At 35.4% G+C, this 15,017-nt stretch overlaps 1 protein-coding gene across 1 annotated transcript in view; it reads left to right on the top strand.

Moving 5' to 3' along the window:
• Positions 1 to 8,858: 8,858 nt before the first annotated feature.
• Positions 8,859 to 15,017, top strand: part of LOC143234170 (uncharacterized) — a 79,742-nt gene continuing 73,583 nt past the window's right edge. Inside the window, exon 1 of the mRNA XM_076471303.1 lies at positions 8,859 to 8,974. The gene's annotated coding sequence lies outside the window, so the exon portion shown is untranslated. The remainder of the gene's footprint in view (positions 8,975 to 15,017) is intronic.

Below are 15,017 nucleotides of genomic sequence, written 5' to 3'. Positions count from 1 at the left end.
TTTTCATTCGTACGTTTTGAAATGATGCTTTAGTCAAGCTTTTGGCATGAACTCTATCATTGTGACAAATGAAAATGACTTAGACTAATATAATCTGAAGTTTACTGGTTATGAGGACGCGCATTTTACGCATTAAAGTTGAATCGGTAAATGTTTTTACACGTTAGAGGTTAACAAATTTACTTATCGGAGAAAGCTACGTGCAAGGTCTGTTGTTAATCTGATTCTGACATTGCTTCTGTTGGCTTTACAGTGAGACAACCAGACCCTACTGATTCGATTTTCTGAGAACAATATCCGGTTTTAGGGCAGTGCTCCTTGTTAAAAAAAACAAACACATTCCCGATTAGATGAAATTTCAAGGGCGAATACCATTAATTTGTGTAAAAGACAGTTCCTGTCTAACAGCAATTATTTAGCAAATGCATAATTTTTCATAACTTATCATTCCTTATTGACTTGTATATGCAATTTGTCTATTTTTATTATATAAGAATATATTTCACGATTCTGAAGTGAATGCAAAAAAAGCATGTAAAGTTCAAGAACTGGAGATATGAATCCATTATAGTAGCATAATTTTTATGGCCCCAATTATGTTCAGGACAAATAATACATATTTATAGCCATTTCAGTCTCTCGCTTAAAACTTACTGCTTAAGTCATTTACGTGAGACTTAGTTCTGGCGATATAACAGGTTTTATACTTGTCATTGTGATAAAAATATAAGGCACACGTTTGTCTACACATAAATTTATGATATCAGGCGTATTTAAACGTTTAAGCCTAAAACTGAAATTATATTATTTTGAATATTTATTTGACTCTGATAACCTAAGTGTCGCAGACTTATTAAGGATATTCTGGTATATATCTGTATATAATAACAAACTATTACAAGCTACTCCGACTTGGACTCTATGAAATTCAAGTTCAGACTGCTTCTGATTTTCTAAGGGGGTCATGTGTGTTTACAGTGCTTTAGTTTAATATCCAAATTCTTTGATAGATAATTGTAACTCATCACAAGGCACTGTGATTACAAATATACAATATAGTTAAAGCGTGTGTAAAGGTGTATATGAAATAAAACGTATTCTTCATTTTTATTTATATTATCATAAAAACATGACTAACCCTAAATCACACAGTCTCGCTTACATGCCTCTTTAATGCAACCGTATTTCGATACCTTCGTGGACAGAGTACAGATAGCTCATTATATAGCTTTGTACTTAATTACAAACAAACTGTCATCTAACCAGTTTATTGAAGTTAGCGTATTTTTATGAGCAATACTAATGTTTTTCTCCTTATCTCTCTCGAAAAAACTGTCAGTATTTCCACCACTCACCATTGATGAGTAATTATATTTAAACCTATCTATAACCAAGGAAATTAATATATTCAGCAACCAAATTATTTAAACTTTCGTTTGATTAATCTATAATTTTATTGAGGTTAGTTCTCTTCAAGGGAAACATAATAATAGGTTGTTAAGAGTTTCTGTTAAAACTATGTGGAATTAGTTCTGTGATTACAAAGTATATGTACACATCGGCACAACTTTTTACACAACTAACTTTAAAGTATATACTATCGTTACGCTAATGTTCTTTTCAGGTTGTTGAATCAAGTTAAAGGTTAGGCATTATCTGATGACGTATAGTTTGAGTTGTTAAGAGTTCTTTATTGTTAGAATTGTTTTGTTTTTCGAATTTCGCACAAAACTACACGAGGGTTATCTGCGCTAGCCGTCCCTAATTTAGTAGTGTAAGACTTGAGAGAAGGCAGCTAGTCATCACCTTCCACCGCTAACTCTTGGAATACTCTTTTATCATAGTAGGGTTGACTGTCACATTATAACAACCCCACGGCTGAAAGGGCGAGTATGTTTGGTGTGACGGGGATTCGAACCCACAACCTTCAGTTTACAAGTCTAGTCTATTGTCTGGCCTATTGACAGTAGTTCAATGTGAGTGAGTTAATGATGCTTTATGAACGTTTTCTATTCATTTCATTTGACCTATGTTTAGGGCATCTCAGAAGGCACTGGGACAGTTTATGGAGCACTTTTGTCTATGTGTAAGGAATATCAGTACTTGCTATTGCTGAACAATTCGTCCATTTCAAATCAGAAACGAAGCAAAACTTCTGTTCGAAACGATGTCTTTCGTTGCGTTACAATGTTTTTAGGAGAATAAATCATAATACGACAACATAAAATAAATATACAAACATAACACACGATATTGCAGAAGGTTGTAGTCGTAGACAAACATACATTACTCGATTGTTATCGAATAGCTTAAAGGGTTAGGGGGAAAATGCCTTAAACACTATCACGTTTCTACAATTTTGGTATAAATTAAAATAACAGATAATATTAAGAGAAATACACTTATATCCAAAATGTGGCACTGAGGAAATCTAAGGAATATACTTTTTATAATGTACGTTTCTTTCAAAAAACTGTACAGGCAGTTTCATGTTTATATTACATTATATATATATGTATGTATGTATATGTATTACTATTAATAGTTATTCCCATGTCAATCGGTAGGGAATACACATAACTTCGTACAAGTTTTCATAAACGCATATATATATATATATATATATATATATAGTGCAGCTGAAATAACACACCTGTGGATGAGTGCTGTCTCTATCCTTGTTCCATTCTTCAGTTGTAACGATGGTAATGATCCTGTTGCAGGTCGGTTAGTTGCTCAGTTTTGTTGCTTTCTTTCTTTGAATAACTACATTTTTATCCATTTCCTCCTCTAAGTCTCCGCCTAATCTACTTTAAATTCTCATTGGAGTGAGAAATAAAGCATATAACAAAAATTCTGCAAGTAAACCATCGCAACAGCGGACAGCTGCCAGGTGCGAGGAAAGGAAATGCTGTTCTCATAGCGTCCTAATTTGAACGTGTAAGTATTCCAACACGTAAACAGAAGTGTACGTACGTTAAGAAAGTTGAACATTAACGAATATGGTAAATATAATTACACTCTTCGACATCCGGACGATCATCGTGTCAAACGTATACAATTATGAGACCTATTTAAAACCAAGTGCGCATGTGCACAGTGAGGCGTAAAGTAGATATTATAACTGTAGTGAGTGTAGAATCTCGGTGTTTGTTTTTTATGTAAGTGTATGTATATCACAGTTCTTCCGTGTGTTAATGATTCGTTCTCGCACCTGTGTACGGCTTTGTTTTGTTTTTTTCGAAATGACCTGAGTTACGCTAATGAGAAAAAAAACCGAAACAAAACCCTACATGAATGCGTAAACGAATCATTAACACACGGAAGACCTGTGAGACACATACACTTACCAAAACTTAGCGCTATTTTCGAAACTGTTTGTCATTTATTTAATTCTACAAACTTTTCCTATGTCATTGTTTTGATTTAAAAGTTGTCAGTAAGGATGTATACCCATATAACTCTTCGCTTCTATGCGTGTGTTTTTGTTATTCCTACCTTTATCAAAAAAGTAAAGTGAGATCAAAACATATGAGATGAAACCTGATTAAAGATTGAAGATTTTTTTTTTTTTATTTATGTTTCAGGAAAAATTGATACGAATTATAACCAGCACCCTTGAACTGGGAGCTTAAGATTAACAGTTCTGTTATTTGAAGGTCAAAGGTTAAGGTGCTAGTGACAATTATAAAATCTACATTACAATAATTATAAGAATAAAAGAGCAATAGTAAAAGACGTGTGTAATCAAACCTGCTTTGAGATTATTTATATGTCTTAAAAAGTAATATAGTTTTGACCTTCAAGTTGTAAACATTCGAGGTAAAAAAAGTAGCTTCTCAGGAGAAACATTACTAAAAATCTCTATATAACTGGATTGTACCAAATACACCGATGCCTTTTGTCTGTGTTACGTATTATAATATATCTAGGATGAGTCTCCGATTTGTTACGTTTCTTACACTATGTGTCAAGTTTTCAAATCGCCGGAAATTTTAATTTACAAGTTAATTGAGTATTAATATGTATCAAATTTATTACATTTGCCAACAAGATTGTTACACACAATTTTTCTTCTTAACAGAAAATCTGGTCTCGGATTTAATATTTAATCGATGGTTCACGATGAGCGAATTAATCTATGTTGATACACAGATACACTTCACTTGACGGCTAGCTGGCTTTCTCACACGTGTTTTTTTTTTTTTTTCCCAATGAAAATGTCTGATGTCTTTGTAGAAACACTAGCATCAAAAGTTAATCCACTGAAGTTAAACGGTTTATAATGTTCAAAATCTATAAACGTTCATGTTCAAGTATTTGTAGTTTTTCTGATAAAGGAGCGTTATTCAAACGTATAGCAACCGAGGTATATTGTATACCAACAGTCGATTTATAAATGTTAAGCCGAGGTTCTAGAAATTTCACTTGGCAACAGTGAAAACATATATTGTTGACTCTTACATTCGAGAACCCTTTTCAGCTTTATAGAATAGGCGGAAATTTCTCAAAACATATTTAACACTGGTTACATTCATTTCTAAATACATATTTAACTAAAATCATCATTTTAACTAAAACATCAATATTAAAATAAATACATAATTACAAATCTGTTACAACTGTTTAATGTGCAAAAGTCAGTAATCGGATTATACCAAAGATACCCATATCTTCTCTTGTTTAAATGAAAAGGTCAGTAAATACTTTATATGACCGGATTATACTAAATATGCCTATAGCTTTTTCCGTTTAATATGAAAAGTCAGTAAATATTCTTCTATATAACCGGATTATACTGAAGATACCCGGAGCTTTTACCTGTTTAGTATGAAAAGGTCAGTAATTACTCTATATAACCAGACTATACTAAAGATACCCGGAGCTTTTATCTGTTTAATATGAAAATATCAGTAAATACTCTATATAACCAGACTATACTAAAGATACCCGGAGCTTTTATCTGTTTAATATGAAAATATCAGTAAATACTCTATATAACCGGACTATACTAAATATACCTAAAGCTTTTACCTGTTTAATATGAAAAGCTACAGGTATGTTTAGTATAGTCCGGTAATATGAAAAGGTCAGTAAGAATCTGTACATAACTGGATTATACTGAAGATGCCCAGTGACATAATGTGGTACATAACCAGATTATACTAAAGATGCCCAGTGACGTAATGTGGTACATAATTCAAACACAGGTGTTCACAAAATTCCTAAATTCCTTATTGACGTTTCTTTAATTAATTAATTAACGCTGAGAACCAATTATCTGACGATATACTAATATTATTGTCGAAAACATTTTAATGAGCATTACTTAATCTTATGGTAACAGCTACATTCTGGATAAACTGGTTGTTAATCTGGCGCCTCTTAAACCTGGTATCTAAGGACAAATACAGTACCCTTCTACGGGGAAAAAGATAAAGCAAGTTTTTTTGCGCCATTGTATCACTCAAAGATAAAGAAGACATTTCATATGAGATGTCGGCTCGGCATGGCCAAGTGTGTTAAGGCGTTCGACTCGTAAGCCAAGGGTTGCGGGTTTGAATCCCAGTCGCACCAAACATGCTCGTCCTTTCAGCTGTGGGGCATTATCATGTCACGGTCAATCCCACTATTCGTTGGTAAAAGAGTAGCCCAAGAGTTGGCGGTGGATGGTGATGACTAGCTAGCTGTCTTCCCTCTAGTCACACACTACTAAATTAGGGACGGCGAGCGTAGATAGCCCTCGAGTAGCTTTGCGCGAAATTCAAAACAAACAAACAAGCATATGAGATGCATCAGTTGTATTATACGCTCAGTACGGTTGGGTAGCCTCTGTTGCCGGCCGTATTACATGAAAAAAAAAACCACATCATTAACATCACACTTCTGGTTTAGAAAGATCCAGGAAAAATCTTACATGAATTGCTAACGTGAAAAATACAAATTAAATCGCTTTCCTTCTATTTAACAATGCAAAACGTGTCTGTAGCGACACACTTTTGGGTTGATTAGATAAAGCAAACTCCACGTGTTGTCATGTTACATGAAATACTGACATAACCTTACCATGTTGTTTGCAAAGGTCTAACCAGTTTATCTGCATAGGATACTGATAATCTCGCCCAGTGTACCAAAGAAAATCAAGATATATCTAACATAGGATACTCAGTGATGACGAGAAAACCCACTTGTAGAGAAAAATATACGTGTAAAAACGGCTGGTTGAAAAACCAGCCGTTTTTACATACATATATTTTTAATATAGGATACGTTTGTTTTATATTACTTGCAAGGAAACGTCAAACGTTTCATGTACATTAATAGCATTATAAAACAATGTTTTGCTTTCGCTTATTTACTTAAAGACGATAATACGAAACGCCTTTCATGTCTCCATCAGTGGCACCGCCGCATGTCGGCGGACTCACGCCGCTAAAAATAGGGTTTTGATACCAGTGGTGAGCAGAGCCCAGATAGCCCATTGCATGGACTTGTGTTCAATTCCAATCAAACAAACAAAAACATTTTCATATTACACAATTTTCATATTACTTCCACAAATCAGACGAAATTTACCTGTAGCTGTCTGCTAATAATAACTGATCTCTGCAAAATCGGTAGAAAAAAAAGAACATTTTGTTTAATGTTATCCCTTAGACCCCTCTTGTTCTGCAAACAGAGTCCTTTCAGGACCTGCTCGGCATGGCCAAGTGGTTAAGGAACTTGACTAAACCGAGGGTTGCAGGTTCGAATCCCTGTCACACCAAACATGCTCGCACTTTCAGCCGTAGGGACATTACAATGTTACAGTCAATTCCACTATTCGTTATCAAAAGAGTAGCCTAAGAGTTGGCGGTGGGTGGTGATGACTAGCTGCCTTCCCTCTAGTCTTATTGTGCTAAATTAGGGACGGCTAGCGCACATAGTAATCGAGTAGCTGTGCGCGAAATTCAAAACAAATGAAACCTTTCAGGACCCTAAGAAAGATAATAATTTCGTTGTGCCATTATTATTCATTATGATAGTGCCATCCCTCGAGCCATATTTAAATGGAAAGGTGCTACTGGTGAGGGGGGGGGGTGAGTATAGAATGAACACTGTGTAGTATTAAGTGTCTTGAGAAACAGTGAAGTAACTAGTTTTGAATATGTCAGGATAAATGAGGTAATTATAAATACTTGTGTTAGTGATGTCACAAAGTTAAGGTTAAACACCATTAATGTTAAAAATGTGAACATAAATAAATGAACTGAAGTGTTAAAAACTTGAAGAGAAGCAATGTAATAACAGTTAAACACTTCCATTAGGCCCGATATGGCCAGGTGGTTAAGGTACTCGACTCGTAATACGAGGGTAGCGAGTTCGAATCCCAATCATACAAAACATGCTCGCCCTTTCAGCCGTGGGGACGTTATAATGTGACGTGACGGTCAATCCCACTATTCGTTTGCAATATAGTAGTCCAAGAGTTGACGGTGGGTGGTGATGAGTAAATTGCTCATCATTGCTAAATTAGGGACGACTAGCGCAGATAGCCCTCGTGTAGCTTTGCGCGAAAGTTAACAAACCAAACTCTTGTCTTACCAACATGAAAGTTCCAGTAAATATTGGGAACGTCTTTGTTTTTTCTTTTTTACTTTTTGGATATTTTTACTGTGCAACTAAATTTTTTTAAACAAGTGTGTCGGAATGGGGAAAAAAAGTTGATACTTGAAACGTCTTCGTAAATGAAATTTTATCTAGTTGCAAGTGTTTTAAGCGTGAACAAAAATATAGTGGATTATTTACTTGGCCTCAAAGTTTTTTATATGACGGGCTTTTAGGGCCCCTATTTTCTGAATGAAATGTACGTTTGAAAGAATTTAAGTAAGAGCAAAATATATTATACGCAGTTATTCTAAAGAAAAGTAAAGTATTTTCTTATTTCTTTTATATAGTTTACGTTTATGGACGGTCTAAACGCATCTCTTGTCCCTCGCTAGTACAAGAGTAAGCCTACGGATTTACAACGCTAATATTAGGGGTTCGATTTCCCTCGGTGGACTCATCAAATAGCCCGATGTGGCTTTGCTTTCTGAAAATACACACTAAAGGCATCTCATGAAACAACTTAAACATTGGTTCCTAAATGGAAATGTTTTTTTTTATGTGACGGGAATTTTTAGGGCCCATATTTTCTAAATGAAATGCATATTTGAAACAATTTGAGTGAGAACAGAATATAATTAAGCAAGTATTCTAAAAACTATTTTCTTATTTGTCTTGTATAGCTTAAATGTGGAGACGCTATAAACGCATCTCATGAAACACCGACTGAAAATTGGTTCCTAAGTGGAGGTATTTGTGAAGTAAGGTTTAACTGATTTATAAGTTGGAACTGTTTTATCGGCAGTTTTGTAAAAAATCAGGTTTTCAAGTCGATAACGACGCTGAAAATGGATTAATACAGCCTTAATGTAATTATTCTTATTTTGAATGTTTACATACTGTACAAAATAATATGAATGCAGTAGATGTGTTGGTATGAACATTTTGTTTCCATATAAAAACTATAAAACGTCCAAACAGAGAATAAGTCGTTCTTTGACGTGCAACGACTCAGTATCAGTTCTTCCATTGGTGTCAATAAAACGTCACACAAGAATTCGTGTTTCAGGCTACAGAACTAGAATTGACTCTCTCTTTCCAGCAAGCTGCTGATCTCCCCACTCTTCGTGTTTCGTGAGCGAGCGGGAAACAGGGAAATAAATATACGTGGCGCGTTACTCAGATCCTTCGATTTGCTGACTTGGCCTGAACAAAAGCAATCCGGGACTTTTATCACGTGACTTGCGTCAACCATCCAGCAAATTGAGGCAAGTGGACGCGCCGTTCCGATGTCGGTGTACTGGAAGGAGCAGTTGAAGACAACTTGTAGTGTGCTGCATATTTTCGAATTTTTGTGAAAAATTTTAAGGTGATCTCGAAAACAAAGGTATGTAGATGATCCTTAGCCCTTATACTAATAGAAATGACACATTGAGCGGTCCTGGCATGCTTTAATTCTAGAAAAAATCTATCATATTAGCGTAACACTCGAGGGCCAACCGCGCCACTCAACAAAAATGGCGACAACAGATAGCTGTAAATGTTCCCTTGAAAAAAAAACATTCTCTGCTCGTAGTTCGTTCTTGCTAGGCTTGTTATACTGTCTTCACCTTATACTTTAGACTTCGATACTTCACCGATAAAAGGTGCCATACGCCTAGAAATCTCTAACTAATTATAATTTGCAGTTTATTTATCCCTTTACGTGGTCGTGAAGGTTTCAGCCGAGGCTGTTAAGCGCGCCTAGATACGCTCGTAAGTGCAGCCGATGTGCACCAAAATCTCCTTGATTTTAAGTTCTTTATATACCGGTCTTATCACCATTCTTTCTCACGTTGTAGCTGATAATTCTCCAAACATATCTTACTTCATCTGATGGTGTGGATTTAATCATTTCTTACATTCACACATATTTTCGCTAGGTGTTACGAAACGCTGTCGAGCGGTTTCGAGTAGTTGTCTGGGTTTTCGAGAGATAGACAGAAAATAAACCTTAAAACTTCTTAGTTATTTTTAATATAACACAAAAAAAATATTATAGACACGTGTTCTACAATATTAGGATTAGGGAAAATGTCTTTTTTAAGGAAAACTTTCTCCCTTCCAAGAGTTGTGAACTTAAAATCAATGTGTAGTCGCTTTCCAGCATGGATGGCCATTAGCTTCACATTTAACTCTCTCGTTCTCGGGTGTGTATATAATACATGACGTAGTATAATTCAACCGATATTTGTGTAAATGGAACGTAACACATTTTTTAAGGTGAGATTTCGTGTGTTTTTTTTCAGAAAGGATGTTCATCGGATACTTTATAGTGGAAATGTTGAAATAAATTCCATAAATACGTATGTAAAACAGTATGAGCTCTCTAAATAATAAACGACTTTGCGCGTGTACTTCGTGAGCGTGATTCATGTACACGAGGTGGACGCTAATTATACAGTTTGCTGAAATTTCGACACATTCGAGTTTCGCTTACATTTAAAAAAAAAAATACTATAAATCTCTATTTACCAGAAACGTAAAAGTCAAATCATAACGTGGGCTTTAAATCTGAGTACGATATTAGTTGTTTACTAACAAGGATGTAAATTTAAATAATTGTAAATCTTAAACGGTTAAATCATTCTTAAAGTAGGCTTAGATCAACCATAATACAGAATGGTATGTATTTACACGCGCGCGCGCGTGTGTATATATATATATATATATTAGTGTGTAGAAAATTAATATTTCTTGGTTTCAAAATTAAAGACGGCAATTAGAAGCAGACTCACATATTATAATATTATATTTTAGACGAGTGCGTTTCCATCACGTATCATGTGCATTAGTTTTGGAATCGCATGCTTATTTCAATCAATATAGAAAATGTGTATATTAACGGTCTGTATCCAAGTCAGTCTATATATATATAATGATTGAAGTATTCAGCGGAAGTTGTTTTCAAGTTACTAGTTATTTATCTTCGTTGTTAAAGATCCTTAACCATTTTACGAAAATACAGTTAAATAAAAAGGATATAAACATAAAGAGGTCTTGTTTTGATTTTTTCCGCACTTGACATGTGATTCACGAGTCTCGTGACAGTGACGGTGATTGGATATTTCTGTCTCCACGATGCCGCCTTACCTATAGCCATTTCGCCGACCACAAATACAGACCACCCCGAGACCTCGGATGGGTGAGGTCACACGGGCTACTTACTGGTAATTCAAGCACCCCGAAACAGGCCGGCGGCGAAGGAAACTTGTAATTTGTGATTTGAGGGTTAAAAAGAAATATATATATATATATATATATTGCAAGATTATCCTCTCAGTACATTAGCTAGGTTGTTGTTGTTTTTCAGTGAGCTTCTGATATTAAAAACCACAAACAAATTGTCTTTGACTGAAAGAGTGAATTTTCAAAATTATTCCAAAAGTCGAAGATGTTAGGATTGTTGTATTTCATTATTCGTTAAGCTATTTTGGAATGAAAGTTCAAGTTCATTGAAAGTTTCATTCATATATATATATATATATATTTGTTTCCATAATGATAGTGTTAATTGAATAATTTGGTGCTATCCGAAGTTTTCAACCAGGCATGAGTGTAGGTATCAGGCCTGCAAAGTCAGAGATAAAATAATTTTAAAAGAAAATAACACCATTTAGAATCTAGAAATGACCTTAGTAAAACCTAACAGGAATCTTCGCGCAAAGCTCATTGTAACGTTTAAGGTAAGTGCCCGTCTATCTTTCAGATTTCTTGAACATACATGTACAAGAACTGCTAGGGCACGACTAGCTAACGTACGCAGTGAACGCCGAAATTTGATAGCTACTCAAGGACTAGTCACTGCTCGCTCGCTGTTCGTGCCCTTGCATGTGTTTAAAGGGTGTGAGCGGGCCACAGTTGGCTAGAAAATCCTCCTCTACCGACAAGTTCGGAGTGAAGCCTAGTCAGGCCAAACAACGCCTGGGTTCCCACTCCTAATAGAATGCATACCGACACCTCCTGTCAGAAGGAATGGACGCGGCCGCCGTTCTGCAGCATTCCGCGACATGTGTGAGTGTACGAAAACAACAAGCGACGTCTTCCCTCGTAAACCGGTACATCCACAATCGACTCCCTCTCCTTGTGTAGGATGTATGATCTTGGGACACTTCATCTGGGGATCTTACGGGCTTTATATTCACAATCCACTCACTACGGAAGTTTTTTCTTTGTCGTTTCATTCATTTTTCCCTGAACTCTTTCAAAAGTTGCATCACACTCAGTCGGAGAATAGAACTTAAAATTCTGTATGTATATATATACATATATCAGTTTGAGGGCAACTGTTCAAGGCCTAGCTGGTCGTATATCGTGGGAAGCACAATTTCTTACGTCTCCGGAAACGTCTAGCACTGTAAAAACAAAACTCAAAAGCTTTTCAAAATCTCGAACTGAGTAGAGTAAGGTACGTTGTTTCCTTCCTCGAGGGAAGTTACTGTGTATAAATTAATCTGTCAATGTACTGTGTTAAATAAAGTTGCTCGTAGAAACGTTTGTCCGGTATTTCTTTGTAATAATAAATGTTTTATTCTTCCCATGTGCTCTTCTTTGTTATTATTAAAGATACGTTTCTATCACGTTCTGTTTCCGTGGCCTATGTTTTATTTTGTAGAAGTTTATATACCCATCGTTTAGTCTTGTCTTAGAGAATTTATCCTATGGTTTAGAAGTTTTCTATTTCCTTTTGTTAGGAAACCATAGTATGTTTGAATGCATATTTTTTTACAGCGAACCTTAAAAGCTTTTCGGCCAAGGATTTGCTCTTATCTTTTGTAAGAAACGCAGTGCACTAATAGCAATCAGGGGATTCGATCACTTTTACCTGATGAACTGGACTTTAACAGAAATGTCCTTTTGTTTTTATTAATTTAAATCAAGACTTGACTTTCCTTATAGCTCCCCCCCCCTATAAGTAACCGTTATAATTTAAAGGTACTGTTTCGTATATTGTGATATTAATGTGGATACTGGAGAAAAAGTTTACATTTGTCCCGTTATCTATGCTCGAGCACAGTATGTATTCGATAACTAAATAAATTAGCGAGACTGTTACAATGTATTTCAACGGTGAAAAAAACATGTTTCTACGTACAATACTGCACGGCGAAATTCCATTGTCTCTCCACTCATAGTTTTTGACATTTGTATAAGAAAGACCTGTTTTGTTTTAATGTTTATTTCGTTGTATATCATTAATCTGTTACTATTAAGTTATTCTCACATTTACAGTTTGTTTTCTGTTGTTAGTGAAAATAAATCGATGAAGTTGGATCGAGTAAGGTAATTTTACACATATAATACTTGCTCTTTACGTAAATGAAATAACGACCTAAAACTCTAAAACGTATCTTATTGGCTAAATGTTAGTAGAAATGTTTCGTAATAAACGTAGATCATAAGATAATTGCGGTGCAATGGCGCTCGCACGACAACGGGGTATATTTGGGCTTGACTTCGTCAAGGCACTTTCGCTGTTATTGTTAAATATTTGATTGGATCAGCAGAACATAACTTAAATAGCGTTTAGAGTAATCACGATCTGAGAATCTAAACCTGTCTTGAAGTTTGTTTGTAAACATCTACTGGTAGAAACATTATAAACAATTGTAAGACGATCGTGGATTGGTGTTTCACCGATGTAGTTCATTCTAGTTCCATTCAAGATATGAGTCTGAACAGCGTTTAAGTTAGTTTACAAAAATATCCCCTTCCATAGATTTTAGCAACCGTAGAAATTCTGGACAGAAGCAAAACACTGATATGCGAAACCGTGGAAATCTCGGATCTTTTTTTTAAAAGCCTGTTTATATTGATTTCAACTTTGTTTGGTGTGCTTGAGACCATTCGTCGCAAATTTACAACTGATTGTATAAGTAACCTTCATGATACGTCGTACTCGACCCAAAATGATGTGATAAGCAAATCAGTGCAATCCCGAGAGTTCTGGTTTTCATGAAAGTTTGAAAATGTGTTACTTTGTGGATTTTTTTTTTTTGTTTCAGTGTGAAAGTCTCGAAGAGTTAAGCCTCTAACACATTTTAAATAATTGTATAAAAAAAATCTTCATTTAACGGGTTTCTAACTTTAACAGTGTTATTGTGATGCCCTACTGAAAGAACCCGAAGAACGGGTTTCTATTATTGCTGCTAATATACATGCGCATTTTGGCATAATCTATCATGTCGACCGTTTTTTATAACACGTGGTAAAAACCGTATTCGTGAAGGTGAATAATAAGCCTTGTTAACGAACGTCATCAATACATACAAACAGTCGGCACAAAATTCAGATGGTTGCATATGTGTATTTTAGAAAGTCACTAACACGACAAAGTTAACATGCAGCTACTCTGTAGTAAGACAGCAGTTCTATAAAAATAACTGGGCTGTTCGTAGCACACATTTAATACACGTTTATGTTTATTTTTTGAATTTCGCGCAAAGCTACACGAGGGATATCTGCGCTGACCGTCCCTAATTTAGCAGTGTAAGACTAGAAGGAAGGCAGCTAGTCACCACCACCCACCGCCAAGGGCTATTCTTTTACCAACGAATAGTGGAATTGACCGTATCATAACGTCCCCATGGCTGAAGCGGCGAGCACGTTTGGTGTGACACGGATTCGAACTCGCGACCCTCAGATTACGAGTTGAGCGCCCTAACCACGTGGCCATGCCGGGCCTACAGATTTATATGATTTATATATTTAGAGATATTTTGTGCATTTATAATTTACATTTTGTTACAAAAAAAAACAACAACTTTTATAGCCGTTTAGAGGTATTATGATCTCTGAAAGCACACCAGAATTAGAAAAGAGTGAAATTATAAATAACACGTTTTTTGTTAGTCTATGTGGTTAACCAGCAGAGTAGCAGGTTAGCTCTAACGTTTTATCACACGGAAAATGCTGAGGATGCTGCGTGAAACGTGAAAATATTGAACAAAATGGAAGTGAAGCATGTGCAGATCCAAAACATCAGTGTGTAAATCATGTATGCCAGTAATGGAAATTTGTTACTGCTGGGTATTAACACACGATCTGGATTTCATTGATATAATGCAGTTATAGCTAATTTCTCTGTTATTTTATGTGAGCGGTCAGTGGTGAGTGTGATGTATGATTGTCTATAAATGAATGTGCTATATATATATATATATATACTTTCTGTGTGTGTGAATTGCGTTTGTAGCTGAAAACGCCGTTAATAGGGTAGCGTCTTGTGTTTACCCAAACTGAATAACGTGTCGTCTGAGGTCCTATTCACATCCTAAGAAAAAAAAAAGTGAGTTTACAGTAGTAATAAGTCCTTAAAATCCCAAGTTCAGTACCAGTTTGACGAAATTATTGTTGTTTCAAATCTGTATCTTAGAAATAGGTGTCACACT

Source organism: Tachypleus tridentatus, chromosome 12, assembly GCF_004210375.1.
Source record: "Tachypleus tridentatus isolate NWPU-2018 chromosome 12, ASM421037v1, whole genome shotgun sequence".
NCBI classification, from domain to species: Eukaryota; Metazoa; Arthropoda; class Merostomata; order Xiphosura; family Limulidae; genus Tachypleus; species Tachypleus tridentatus.
This window is presented reverse-complemented; position numbering and strand designations above follow the sequence as displayed.